Below are 14,256 nucleotides of genomic sequence, written 5' to 3'. Positions count from 1 at the left end.
GCACAATAAAAAGAGTCAACTGAAATCTCAGATTGTTGATGGAGTAGGGCCCTTGAGAAGAGGGAGTAACAGGCAGAAACTGCTTTTTGAAAAAGAAGCATTATGGATCCAAAAATTGGATTCCATGATCCCCTATGGCCTTAATAGGGAGATCACATGGGGTACTTTCACTTAAAGACTGTAGTTCATCTAATCTAGAATATATCATATGTAATTTTCCCTTTTGTAATTACAGTTATTTTTGGAGATTAGCTGTGAGATATTAGGTTTTGAAAAACAGATAGATTAGTGTAGTTTTGTTAACATAGTGTCATAGGTTATTTTAGCCACTTGAAGTCTAGGACATTCAGGAGAGTTATCATTTATGTATATATGTTTTATGTTTGTACTTTGTATTTTTCGTTTCACATTTTTGTTTTTTATTTTTTATTTTTCATATTACTGTTATTTTTGTTACTTTAACACTAATCATGTTTGTATATCTGCATATGATGTACTATAAATTCCAGCTAATGGTTTTTGCTTTTTTTTATATTTACCGATACAATGAATTGAGGACACATTGTAATAATGAACCTGGTTGTATCATTTTAAGCAATCACCTATTGATCTTTATGTGAGTGCCTACCACTAGATGGCACTCCGCACTCTTGTGAATTGAATTTAATTGAAGCGGATTCCTGATCTGAAAGGCCAAGTTGAAGGGCGGAGCCCGAAACGCGCGTTGCCTGTGAGTGGTGAGGTCAGACGCCAAACTGAGCCGATGCAAGCGGGTTCTTTTGAAATAATCTCTGCACCTTTGGATTGACTTGAATATGAATTATTGCACAGTAATGTTTACGGATATCTTGTGTGGTCTGGATGGCATAACAGATTGGTGAGAAGGATCATCTATACATTTATCCCCTAAAGATTGGATGAGATCGCTCATAGAGCACTGTTCGTTCCTTCATTACCTGGACCTGCTGCATATTAACTGGCAGACTGTTGTCCTTAAGGTATCTGCTTACACACACCATCCATGATTAGTATGCTGTGGACACCGGTATCTATATTAACACTACGCTCTTAACAAGTTATATCCCCTTGCATGAACTGCTTCGTTTAAAATGCTCTCAAGATTTGCATTCTTTGAACCGCTTGCATACAAACCCTGCCATTTCTGCATCTAAGGCTATCTTGCTTTAAACTTATAAGGCACATGTCTTAAACTGGACATTATATTTAAAGGTTCTGCTCAAGTCTAAGTCACGAACTGACTCCCACTAATATTTTGTAATTGGGGACGCCCAGTAATTTTAGTTTTTAGTTTTTTTGTATTTGCATCCTTTGAGAATAATGCATTATTTATGTATTTCTTTCTGTTAATTAAATTAGCACATTGTATATGTATACTTTCTTTAATATTATTATTTTGGGATGTCTGTAACTGGAGTACACCTTTGCCCAAGCATTACCTTTAATTCCTAAATTTGATATTTCACTCTTTTTCACTTTTTAGTGCTCAATTTGACATTTCACTCTTTTTCACTTTTTAGTGCTCATCTAGATATCTGTATATATATATATATATATATATATATATATATATATATATATATATATATATATATATATATATATACAGTATATATATATATATTTTATATATATATATATATATATATATATATTGTGGAAGTGGTGGAAATAGCGCTTAGTTGCTAGTAGAAAACAAAAAACATATAATATGGATATAGTGTAGTATTATGGCACCAATACACAAGTAGCACAAATACCGTTTTGCCACGCTCACCTTGCTATACCTCAATGCTATGAGGTAATAGTGATAGCCCAGGGAGGGGGTATTGTCCCTTTGTTCACCCCACTGGAATCTAGTCAGAGTGTTTGTAGGGCTAGAACTTTATACTGCAATCAATTGTTAAGTCCCACACCTAAATTTAAGTAAAAAAAGCAAATCTTTATTTCTTTAAATACAGAGTTATTTTAAAACAAATTTTTTTCTAGTTGCTTTTGACCTTTAATCTGGGTTGTCTCTAACTTGTTTCAAAAGTATGAGGTGTCCTGTTAGATCTTAATAACACAACTGAAGTGTGATTTGGTTAAAGCATAATATAATAAATAAATAATTAAGATAACTAAAAAACTCATGTATAGACTGAGCCAGTTCTTAAAAGTAATTAGACAGTTTACTTGTAGAATCCTCGTGTATATTTATTCAAGTTGTGGAAAGGGTATTTTCCCTGGTGATCTAGTGGAGCAGCGTTGTGTTCGGAATTGCCGCTTTGTGAAACTGTAAGCCGTCTTCTAGGAAACGGGAAGTGACGTCACTTGTTAATGATGATATTTATTTAGGTAAAGAACTCATATACGATTATACAGATATCCAGCAGCATTTTCCATCTCTCTCTCTCTCTCTCTCTCTCTGCAGAATCTGTTTGCTGAATGAGAAACTAGTTTATATATGTGTCTATTTTTCTGTTTATATATGTACATATGTATGTGCACATATACACACACATATACACATACAATGTTTACTTTGAGCGTAGTTCTTGAACATAACATTTATTTAGCATGCCACTTGTAATCGGGTCTATTATGTATTATATACAATCTACAATTTGTTGTTTATTAACCATTTTACATACTTGACAACATAATTTTTATTCCAAGATAGTTTTCTACAGAAATGTTTAGTCTGTAATACTGACAGTGACTTTTCCTAAATATATAAGACTTTCTTGTGAACCACATCTCAGACATGATTTATGTCATGTGTTTTGTTTTTATTGGCATAACATTTGGAAGCACATTACTATAGCTTAGCCCAGCATTCTAGAACACATTTTCTGATATAAATTTATGGTTGCAGTAATAAAAGAGTTCATGTTAGGTAGTTTCATTTTGCTTCACAATAAAACAAAGACCTTTACCTATGCAAATTGCACATAAGCAAATATTACTTCCTGGTTAAAGTGTAATTTTTTTTCTCCCCTTAATGCGCTAGGTTAAAAATGGTGTTCTAAATAAATTTAACATGGCCGAGATAGCACACATATTAAAAAGTTAGCGTGAGAGTGAAAGTCTGATGCTTGCTAATATCACAACTGTGCCAACTTCTTTTCCCCATAGACTTCTATAGGGGTGCCGTTAAAAACAAAAACCTAACAGTTATTGCTTGCAGGCTGACCTGACACCGCGTTAGACCAACTGCAGTAAACATGATTGTTTTTTTTTTGTAAAATATATATCTATACCTACAGTGAGGGACAAAATGATTTGATCCCCTGCATATTTTGTACGTTTGCCCACTGACAAAAAAGTGATCAGTCTATAATTTCAATGGTAGGTTTATTTGAACAGTGAGAGACAGAATAACAACAAAAAATCCAGAAAAACGCATTTCAAAAAAGTTTTAAATTGATTTGCATTTTAATGAGTGAAATAAGTATTTGATCCCCTATCAATCAGCAAGATTTCTGGCTCCCAGGTGTCTTTTATACAGGTAACGAGCTGAGATTAGGAGCACTCTCTGAAAGGGAGTGCTCCTAATCTCAGCTTGTTACCTGTATAAAAGAAACATGTCCACAGAAGCAATCAGTCAATCAGATTCCAAACTCTCCACCATGGCCAAGACCAAAGAACTGTATAAGGATGTCAGGGACAAGATTGTAGACCTACACAATGCTGGAATGGGCTACAAGACCATCGCCAAGCAGCTTGGTGAGAAGGTGACAACAGTTGGTGTGATTATTCACAAATGGAAGAAACACAAAATAACTGTCAATCTCCCTTGGTCTGGGGCTCCATTCAAGATCTCACTTTGTGGAGTTTCAATGATCATGAGAATGGTGAGGAATCAGCTTAGAACTACACGGGAGGATCTTGTCAATGATCTCAAGGCAGTTGGGACCATAGTCACCAAGAAAACAATTGGAAACACACTACGCCATTAAGGACTGAAATCCTGCGGCGCCCACAAGGTCCCTCTGCTCAAGAAAGCACATGTACAGGCCCGTCTGAAGTTTACCAAATAACATCTGAATGATTCAGAGGAGAACTGGGTGAAAGTGTTGTGGTCAGATGAGACCAAAATCGAGCTCTTTGGCATCAACTCAACTCGCCGTGTTTGGAGGAGGAGGAATGCTGCCTATGATCCCAAGAACACCATCCCCACCATCAAACATGGAGGTGGAAGCATTATGCTTGGGGGAGTTTTTCTGCTAAGGGAACAGGACAACTTCACCGTATCAAAGGGATGATGGACAGGGCCATGTACCCTCAAATCTTAGGTGAGAACCTCTTTTCCTTAGCCAGGGCATTCGAAATGAGTCGTGGATGGGTATTCCAGCATGACAATGACCCAAAACACATGGCTAAGACAACAAAGGAGTGGCTCAAGAAGAAGCACATTAAGGTCCTGGAATGGCCTAGCCATTCTCCAGACCTTAATCCCATAGAAAATCTGCAAAGGTTCGAGTTGCCAAATGTCACCCTCAAAACCTTAATGCCTTGGAGAGGATCTGCATAAAAGGAGTGTGACAAAATCCCTCCTGAGATGTGTGCAAATCTGGTGGCCAACTACAAGAAACGTCTGACCTCTGTGATTGCCAACAAGGGTTTTGCCACCAAGTACTAAGTCATGTTTTGCAAAGGGGTCAAATACTTATTTCACTCATTAAAATGCAAATCAATTTATAACTTTTTTGAAATGCGTTTTTCTGGATCTTTTTGTTGTTATTCTGTCTCTCACTGTTCAAATAAACATACCATTAAAATTATAGACTGATCATTTCTTTGTCAGTGGGCAAACGTACAAAATCAGCAGGGGATCAAATATTTTTTTCCCTCACTGTATATATCTATATGAATATGTACAGCTCCTCCTCATTAACTTGTGTCACACATGCCCCAGCTCATATATACAGTATATATATACATAGTTGCCAACAGTCTCTGATTTCCAGGGACAGTCCCTGGATTTTGTTGTATGTTCCTGGATTTTTTTTTGTCCCTGGAAATTACCCCTTCAGGAGATTTGGAAGGCTGCAGCTGAACTGAGTCATGTGTGACACAAGTTAATGGGGACGAGCATGAGTTTTAAATATACACCACTACCTACACACAGTGCAAAAATATGAAAATTACTGTCAGACTAAAATATACAAAAATACATTTGCCCCCAAGATCTCACTCAGTCCGATGCTGTGCATTATCACACAGTAAGATCAGCTGCACTGAGTGTTTGCTGTGTCTCTCCTCCTGTTCATAGTAATTTGACACACTGCAGCCTAGCTTATCCGTTGCTCCTCTGACCTCAGAGTGTCATTAGGAGTCCAGGATAATTTAGGAAGCATTGCTGCTGGCTATCAGGACAGTGGATCAAAGGTAGTTTTATGCCACTTCAGTTTTATGTCACTTCAGTTCTCTGTGTCTTTAAGCACTCAGTTGAACCCTACAATAGTGTATAGGGAAGTGATAGGGAAGAGCTGGACAGTAAAAATAATTGATCAGGAGATGGTTTATGTTTCATTATAACTTTACTACAATAGTGCAAAATGCTTCTATTTTATGGTCTTTTGGAAGAATTAATTACTGTTAATAGTAAAAGTTTTGTAAATATATGTGCACATGTATTATTTGTTTAAATTAGACACTTTAATAAATTTCGACCAGTGGTACACACTGTTTTCTGTTTACTAGTACAAATTGTAAAGTAAAGGAATTATTTTTATACTTTAAAAGTCTGTTTTTGCATATTGCTTTACTTCATGTGACATATCTTCCTATGACGTCTCTTACTGTGATGTCACTGAATATAAAAAAATACTGCAAATGATGAAATTCAATGTTGGCAGGATTGCACTTTCCAGTGGTGACTCTAGGAACAATATATAGGAGGGCACATAAGATACCACAGTCAAAACTGGGGGAGGCACTAATAATTTGACGGCTGCCTCAGGTCTCGCTCTAGCTGGGGCATCGCGTATGGTTGCACCTTTTCTTCAAGCCAAACCTGAACATTGCAATTGTTTTGTAGATATGTGTATATGTCAGTGTATATGTGTGTGTGTGTGAGTGTATATGTCAGTGTTTATGGGGCATATTTATCAAGTTCCCTTGTGTCTAAAGACCACTGTTCCATAAGTTGTCCACCTGCTCGGAGGCGACGGAAAGAAATCAACCCGATCGAATACGATCGGGTTGATTGACACCCCCTGCTATCGGCCGATTGGCCACAAATCTGTAGGGGACGGTACTGCACCAGCAGTTCACAAGAACTGCTGGTGCAATGATAAATGCCAACAGCCTATGCTGTCAGCATTTATCGATGTGTGGCAGACATGATACTCTACATCGTATCATGTCCGTCCGCACTATAATATATATACCCCTATGTGTGTGTGTATATATGTGTATATCAGTGTTTATGTTTATAAATATAAGAGTTGCCACCTGTCCAGGATTGGCCAGGAGAGTTTGGATTTTGAATTATGTGTTCAGTTTTATGATGAAGTTGTGATCCATATTTAGCCATTTTATTAATTTTTTTGCTGATTGCCGTTGGTGTTCTGGTTTGGCTTGGAGGGAAGGTGTCAATTCTAGAGAATATGTCAGTGTTTATGTGTCTGTGTATATGCCAGTTGGGTAATACTGAGGGCTGGAAGAACAATTGCTCACATTTAGTGGAGCCCTTTAAACCACAGGGTACTGCCACAAAAATTCTTAATAAAAACCAATAAGCAGCTAGCTCCCAGTAGTGCATTGATGTTCCTGAGCCTACCTAGGTATGACTTTCAACAAAGGATACAAAGCAAATTAGATAAAAGAAGTTAGAAAGTTGTTTAAAATCACATCCCTTGCTCTGAATTAGGAAAGAAAATGTTAGGGTTTCCTGTCCCTTTAATTAGTAGTTAGTGTAAAACTTTATTGAAACAGTGCAAAAAATAATATTCTTTACTGTAGGTTATACATGATGGAATTTGTGTAATTTAGGATATTTTTGTTAAATGTGAATGTATGTACTAGAAAAAAATAATATATGTATATATATTTATATATATATATATATACACAGTATATATGTATATATATATATATATATATATATATATATATATATATATATATATATATATATATACAGGGAGTGCAGAATTATTAGGCAAATGAGTATTTTGACCACATCATCCTCTTTATGCATGTTGTCTTACTCCAAGCTGTATAGGCTCGAAAGCCTACTACCAATTAAGCATATTAGGAGATTTGCATCTCTGTAATGAGAAGGGGTGTGGTCTAATGACATCAACACCCTATATCAGGTGTGCATAATTATTAGGCAACTTCCTTTCCTTTGGCAAAATGGGTCAAAAGAAGGACTTGACAGGCTCAGAAAAGTAAGAAATAATGAGATATCTTGCAGAGGGATGCAGCACTCTTAAAATTGCAAAGCTTCTGAAGCGTGATCATCGAACAATCAAGCGTTTCATTCAAAATAGTCAACAGGGTCGCAAGAAGCGTGTGGAAAAACCAAGGCGCAAAATAACTGCCCATGAACTGAGAAAAGTCAAGCGTGCAGCTGCCAAGATGCCACTTGCCACCAGTTTGGCCATATTTCAGAGCTGCAACATCACTGGAGTGCCCAAAAGCACAAGGTGTGCAATACTCAGAGACATGGCCAAGGTAAGAAAGGCTGAAAGATGACCACCACTGAACAAGACACACAAGCTGAAACGTCAAGACTGGGCCAAGAAATATCTCAAGACTGATTTTTCTAAGGTTTTATGGACTGATGAAATGAGAGTGAGTCTTGATGGGCCAGATGGATGGGCCCGTGGCTGGATTGGTAAAGGGCAGAGAGCTCCAGTCCGACTCAGACGCCAGCAAGGTGGAGGTGGAGTACTGGTTTGGGCTGGTATCATCAAAGATGAGCTTGTGGGGCCTTTTCGGGTTGAGGATGGAGTCAAGCTCAACTCCCAGTCCTACTGCCAGTTTCTGGAAGACACCTTCTTCAAGCAGTGGTACACGAAGAAGTCTGCATCCTTCAAGAGAAACATGATTTTCATGCAGGACAATGCTCCATCACACGCGTCCAAGTACTCCACAGCGTGGCTGGCAAGAAAGGGTATAAAAGAAGAAAATCTAATGACATGGCCTCCTTGTTCACCTGATCTGAACCCCATTGAGAACCTGTGGTCCATCATCAAATGTGAGATTTACAAGGAGGGAAAACAGTACACCTCTCTGAACAGTGTCTGGGAGGCTGTGGTTGCTGCTGCACGCAATGTTGATGGTGAACAGATCAAAACACTGGCAGAATCCATGGATGGCAGGCTTTTGAGTGTCCTTGCAAAGAAAGGTGGCTATATTGGTCACTGATTTGTTTTTGTTTTGTTTTTGAATGTCAGAAATGTATATTTGTGAATGTTGAGATGTTATATTGGTTTCACTGGTAAAAATAAATAATTGAAATGGGTATATATTTGTTTTTTGTTAAGTTGCCTAATAATTATGCACAGTAATAGTCACCTGCACACACAGATATCCCCCTAAAATAGCTATAACTAAAAACAAACTAAAAACTACTTCCAAAACTATTCAGCTTTGATATTAATGAGTTTTTTGGGTTCATTGAGAACATGGTTGTTGTTCAATAATAAAATTAATCCTCAAAAATACAACTTGCCTAATAATTCTGCACTCCCTGTATATATATATATATATATATATATATATATATATATATATATATATATATATATATATATATATATATATAAAAATAAATATATATACACACACATACTTATTACGTGACATTGTTGTTCTATGTATCATCTTTATACAGCAAAAAAAAAAAAAAAAATATATATATATATATATATATATATACAGTATATATATATATATATATATATATATATATTTATATATATATATATATATATATATATATATATATATATATATATATATAAACTGCATATATCTTTATACACACACACACTAGCCTAGAAGACCAGCATTCTGTCCCACTTACCTATAGACACCAGTTTGATGTTTTCCTGGTCTAAGAACTACAGAGCCACAGAAACGTTTTCCAGTTGCATCTTACGAAAAGTGGGGCAGTGGTTGTACTTGCGGTACATCTTCTTCTGGCTCAGCATCTCCAGTAGCGCTATGAGCCACAGGCTGTCGCTGAGTTCCACTTGGAAGTTTGCAATGCGCTTGTTGACGCACTTGAGGTGCTCATTGCACCAACGGGTAAACGTGTTTTGTTGGATTTTCTTCCACAGCGCATCCTCTGCTAAATCTTCCTCGGTGTCCGGCATGTCTGCAGAATCCACATTGGGAACTGCTGTAGCTGCTGCCTGGGAAGGTTTCACTTTGCAAATTAGATGCCCTTGTGGAAGCCTAATTTGTTTAATTCAGCGGGGGGGGCACATGGGTGACGCCTATGGCGCTTTCTATGTTTGCAAGATGTCTGAATTTTGTAATACTGTTTTGTCTGGGAAGCTTTACCTCTAATTAAAATGGTATACATAAATATTTTTGTATTGCTGTGTTATTAATGCTTTACTGGCTAGATAGCCATATAAAATTATTATTATTATTATTTATTTATACAGCGCCAACAGATTCTGCAGTGCTGTCTATGGGTACAAAGATAAAAGTACAGTACAATACAATATAAAATACACCAGACAAAGTTTAACAAACAAATACAGGGGGAATTGAGGGCCCTGTTTCCATGGGAACAATCTAGATGGATAGGAGGGTGAGAAACAGGAGGTGGGGACTGCAAAGGTGAGAATGATGTTAGTGTGGAGTTAGATGAGGGCAGCTATTAGGCAAGTGGAATTCATTTGTTACTGATTTGGAGATAGGCTTCCCTAAACAAAATGTCTTTAGGGAGCGTTTAAAGGTGGAAAGGTTAGGGGAATGTCTGACAACTTGAGGAAGTACGTTCCAGATGGTTGGTGCCGCACGAGAGAAGTCCTGTAGTCTAGCATGGGAGGAGGTGATGGTAGAAGATGCAAGGAGCAGGTCATTGTTGAATCTTAGGGGCGGGCTGGAGTATATTTATTGATGAGTGAGGACAGGTAGGGGGGGCTGCATTTATAAGGGCTTTGTAGGTCAGGGTGAGAATTTTGAATTTAATTCTGCTGTGAATGGGGAGCCAGTGAAGGTACTCGCAGAGAGGTGCAGCAGATATAGAGCATCAGGAGAGGTGGATTAGCCTAGCAGAGTCATTCAGGATGGATTGAAGAGGGGAGAAGCGGGAGAGAGGGAGGCCATTTAGTAGGTTATTACAGTAGTTAAGTCAGGAAATTACCAGAGAGTGGATTAGCTGTTTAGTAGTTTCAGCACTCAGAAACAGACACATTTTGGAGATATTGCGTAGGTGGTTGTGACAGGATGAAGAGAGTAATTGGATGTGGGGTATGAAGGACAGATTGAAGTCAAGTGTAACTCCTAGGCAGCCACTTGGGGTGATGGTGAGATAGTGGTGTCACCAACAGTGATTGAAAAGTTTAAAATCAGGGTAGAATTAGAGGGAGGGATTAGAAGGAGCTCAGTCTTGGACATGTTGAGTTTTAGGTGGTGAGAGGCCATCCAAGAAGAAATGCCAGATAAGCAGACACTGATGTGAGAAAGGATAGAAGGAGAGAGTGCAGGGTGGATAGGTAGATCTGAGTATCATCGGCATAGAGGTGATAGTTGAAGCCATAGCTACTGATAAGTTTACCCAGTGCAGAATAATAAATAGAGAAGAGTAGAGGACCCAGAACAGAGCCTTGAGGTACTCCATCAGACAGAGGCAATGGATACGAGGAATCGCCAGCAAAGGAGACAGAAAAGGACCTGATAGAGAGATAAGAGTGGATCCAGGAGAGGGCAGTGTCAGAGAGCCCAAGAGAGCTGAGAATCCGTAGGAGAAGGGGATGGTCAACGGTGTCAAAGGCAGCAGACAGGTCAAGTAAGATAAGTATTGAGTAGTGGCAATTGTTTTTAGCAGAAAGAGGATCATTAGTAACCTTGGTGAGGGCAGTCTCAGTTGAGTGTTGGGGACGGAAGCCAGATTTCAAGGGGTCAAACAATGAGTTGGAGGACATGAACTTGATTAGGCGATCGAAAACTAGTTTTTCCAGGACTTTTGAAGCTAGCAGAAGCAGTGATATGGGGCGGTAGTTTGCAGGAGAATTGTAGTTGAGGGAGGGTTTTTTGAGGATGGGGGTGACCTTCCATGTTTGAAGTAAGATGGGAATGATCCGGTAGTAAAGGATAGGTTGAATATGTGAGTAAGAGCTGGAGTGATGGTAGAAGACAGAGAAGGTATTAGATGTGAAGAGATAGGGTCAAGTGGACAGGTAGTGAGGTGTGAGGAAGACAAGAGGGAACTCACTTAATTCTCAGTGGTTGGGGGGAAGGTGCGAGAGTGGTGGAGGGGGTGGCAGGGGGCGGAGATGGAAGGTTGCAGTCTTGTTTTGGGATATTACTTCAGATGGTAAGTGTTTTGTTAAAAAAGTAGACTGCCAGGTCTTGAGCACTAAAGGCAGATGAAGGGGATGGTGCAGGTGGATAGAGGAGAGAGTTGAAAATGGAAAAGAGACATTTAGGGTTTGAGGCATGAGTAGATATAAGAGAAGAGAAGTAGGTTTGCTTGGCTAAGTGAAGGGCCACCATGTTTCTCATCTGGCCTAGGTATGTGGCTAAAGTGGAGACCATGATACATGAGAACAGCAATGGAAGCAGTGTCAGAAAATGATAACCAGCTTTCAGTAATTGCTAGAAGATTGAAGGTGTTAGAAACAAACAGGTCGTGAACAGTTGTAAGTTTGTTACAGACAGAGCGTGCATTCCAAAGAGCACAAGAAAAGAGAGGGGGTAAGCACTGTGGGTTAATAGAGATGAGATTGTTAGGATTGCGTGACCTAGAGTTTTGGCAGTGGGGGACTGAGTGAGAGTGTAAAAGTGTGGTGATTGCTGCAGGGCAAGGGTTAGGAGAGATGTCACCAGTAGCAAGCAGTAGTAGGAGTATGAGTGACAGAAGGTGAGAGTGAGACTTGTAGGAGTGTGTATGATTAGACACAGGAGATTTATATGGGGAAGTATTTCTAAGGAGACAGAGTAGTTCATGATAGGACAGCATAGGGGATGAGAGAAAGGAGGGTGAGATATGGATAATGTGGGGGTTATTGTTGCAACAGGGAAGTGCATTGAGTTTTAAGAAAAGGGCAGACAGAAATAGCAGAAAAGACATAGACAGCATTGTGTAGGTGTATACTTAGTAAGTTTTACCTGTTAGTGGGACTGCAGTATCCCCCTCCAGTTTCTAACTCCAGTTCTTAACTCGCCACTTGTAAGACAGGGCACTTAGAAGCACAGGGCACACATAGCCAAGGCTCAGATAGCCGTTGCTCAGCTGTATATAGATGTGAGATTTGAGTTGGAATGATTTAATTCAAGGCAACAGTATATTACAAACAGATTAAAGGGATGTGGAAGGGCAACCAGGCAGATAAAGGAAGCAGGAGAGATGCATACCAGTGTATTACAAACAAATTAAAGGGACGTGGAAGGGCAACCAGGCAGATAAAGGAAGCAGGAGAGATGCATACCAGTGTATTACAAACAAATTAAAGGGACGTGGAAGGGCAGCCAGGCAAATAAAGGAAGCAGGAGAGATACATGCCTGTAGAGAGATGAGATGGAGGGTTAGAACAATGCTTCATGTTGTTAGTAGAGCATTCTGGATGATAGAATTATGGATATATTTCCAGTTCTTAACTCAACACTTGTAAGACAGGGCACTTAGAAACACAGGGCACACATAGCCAAGGCTCAGATAGCCTTTGCTCAGCTGTATATAGCAGTGAGATTTGAGTTGGAATTATTGGAATGGCACTAACTCTTGTGCCATTTATATATATATATATATATATATATATATATATATATATATCCACAACACAAACAGTGAAGATACAGGAAATTTTTCAAAAGTGTAAATATAATAAACCACATTTAAATAGTGTTACAAAACAACCCACAATACCTCAATCATAGTGAAAAAAGCGCCAAACAATTAAGCACATACACAGCTCAAAATCGTCAAACCGGAAGTAGAAAAATTCCCCACTTCCGGTCCGGCGTTACAACTTGTCTAAGTTGATACAAAACATAATAACATAGGAACCTCAAAGCAATAATGTGAACAACTAAAATACCTCTGAAGTTAGTGTGCGTTACATCTCTAGTGTAATATAGCAAAAAAAGGGTCACTGTTGATCCATAAAACAGGAAGTGACATCACTGTGTGTGAAAAGGAAGTGGGGCATGAAACATAGCCCTATGTGAAACAAGCTCCTAGTGTCAAAAACGGAAGTGTGACATATGTGTGTGACACAGATAGTTATAGATAATACAAAAACAGCAAACTAACATATATTACACAGTGGTGCGTTGAAAGAAAATATTTGCAAATGCAAGTGAGGATATTGAAAATGAATAGGCAAAACTGGAAAGATGAAGTTAGGCATAAAAAATGTGTATCCAAAATGCCTAAAGCCTGCCTAATCGAACATAGAAAAGACAGCTAAGTAATAGACATATGAACATGTAAATTAAAAAATAAAGAATACCTATGTGTCAAACTACATTGAACAACAGACTGTGGAACAAAACAAGAGGTCCTGTTGCTAATATACATAATACCGTTTCAGTATGGACACAAAACATGTTAATGAAATGTCAGCTAGTTCTAGCATAAAGCATAGGATAAGGAGACCTGTTTAGATAATAAAGGGCAAGGCATTTACAGCTGATTTCCAGCCAGCCTAGATGAAAGCCACTATAGGGGTACATAATGAATCTTATAACTTGTTGTATTCTTATCCTATACAACAGTGATTTTCAAAAAAAAATTGCCAAGGCACATTTTTTTACATTAAAAAAATCCTACGGCACACCATCATCTCAAAATTTTACAAAATCACACATTATAGCCAAATACAGTATATATACAGTATATATATATATATATATATATATATATATATATATATATATATACAATTTAGTCAATTCAATTAAGCTTTATTAGCATGACATTAGCATAACTAAGAGTAAACAGAAATTAGAAGTGCGCTTAGGAACTTAGCGCACACAGGAAATTTTTCAAAAGTGTAAATATAATTGACGTTTCGGGGATAGATTCTCCCTTTCTTCAGAATAAATTCAAAGTGTACA

The 14,256-nt window shown here is 38.2% G+C and overlaps 1 protein-coding gene across 1 annotated transcript in view; it reads left to right on the top strand.

The window, feature by feature from the left end:
- PDE5A (phosphodiesterase 5A) overlaps positions 1–14,256 on the top strand; it is a 530,049-nt gene that overhangs the window by 40,214 nt on the left and 475,579 nt on the right. The window lies entirely within an intron of this gene.

The sequence above is a fragment of the Bombina bombina genome, chromosome 2, assembly GCF_027579735.1.
Source record: "Bombina bombina isolate aBomBom1 chromosome 2, aBomBom1.pri, whole genome shotgun sequence".
Lineage (NCBI taxonomy): Eukaryota > Metazoa > Chordata > Amphibia > Anura > Bombinatoridae > Bombina > Bombina bombina.
This window is presented reverse-complemented; position numbering and strand designations above follow the sequence as displayed.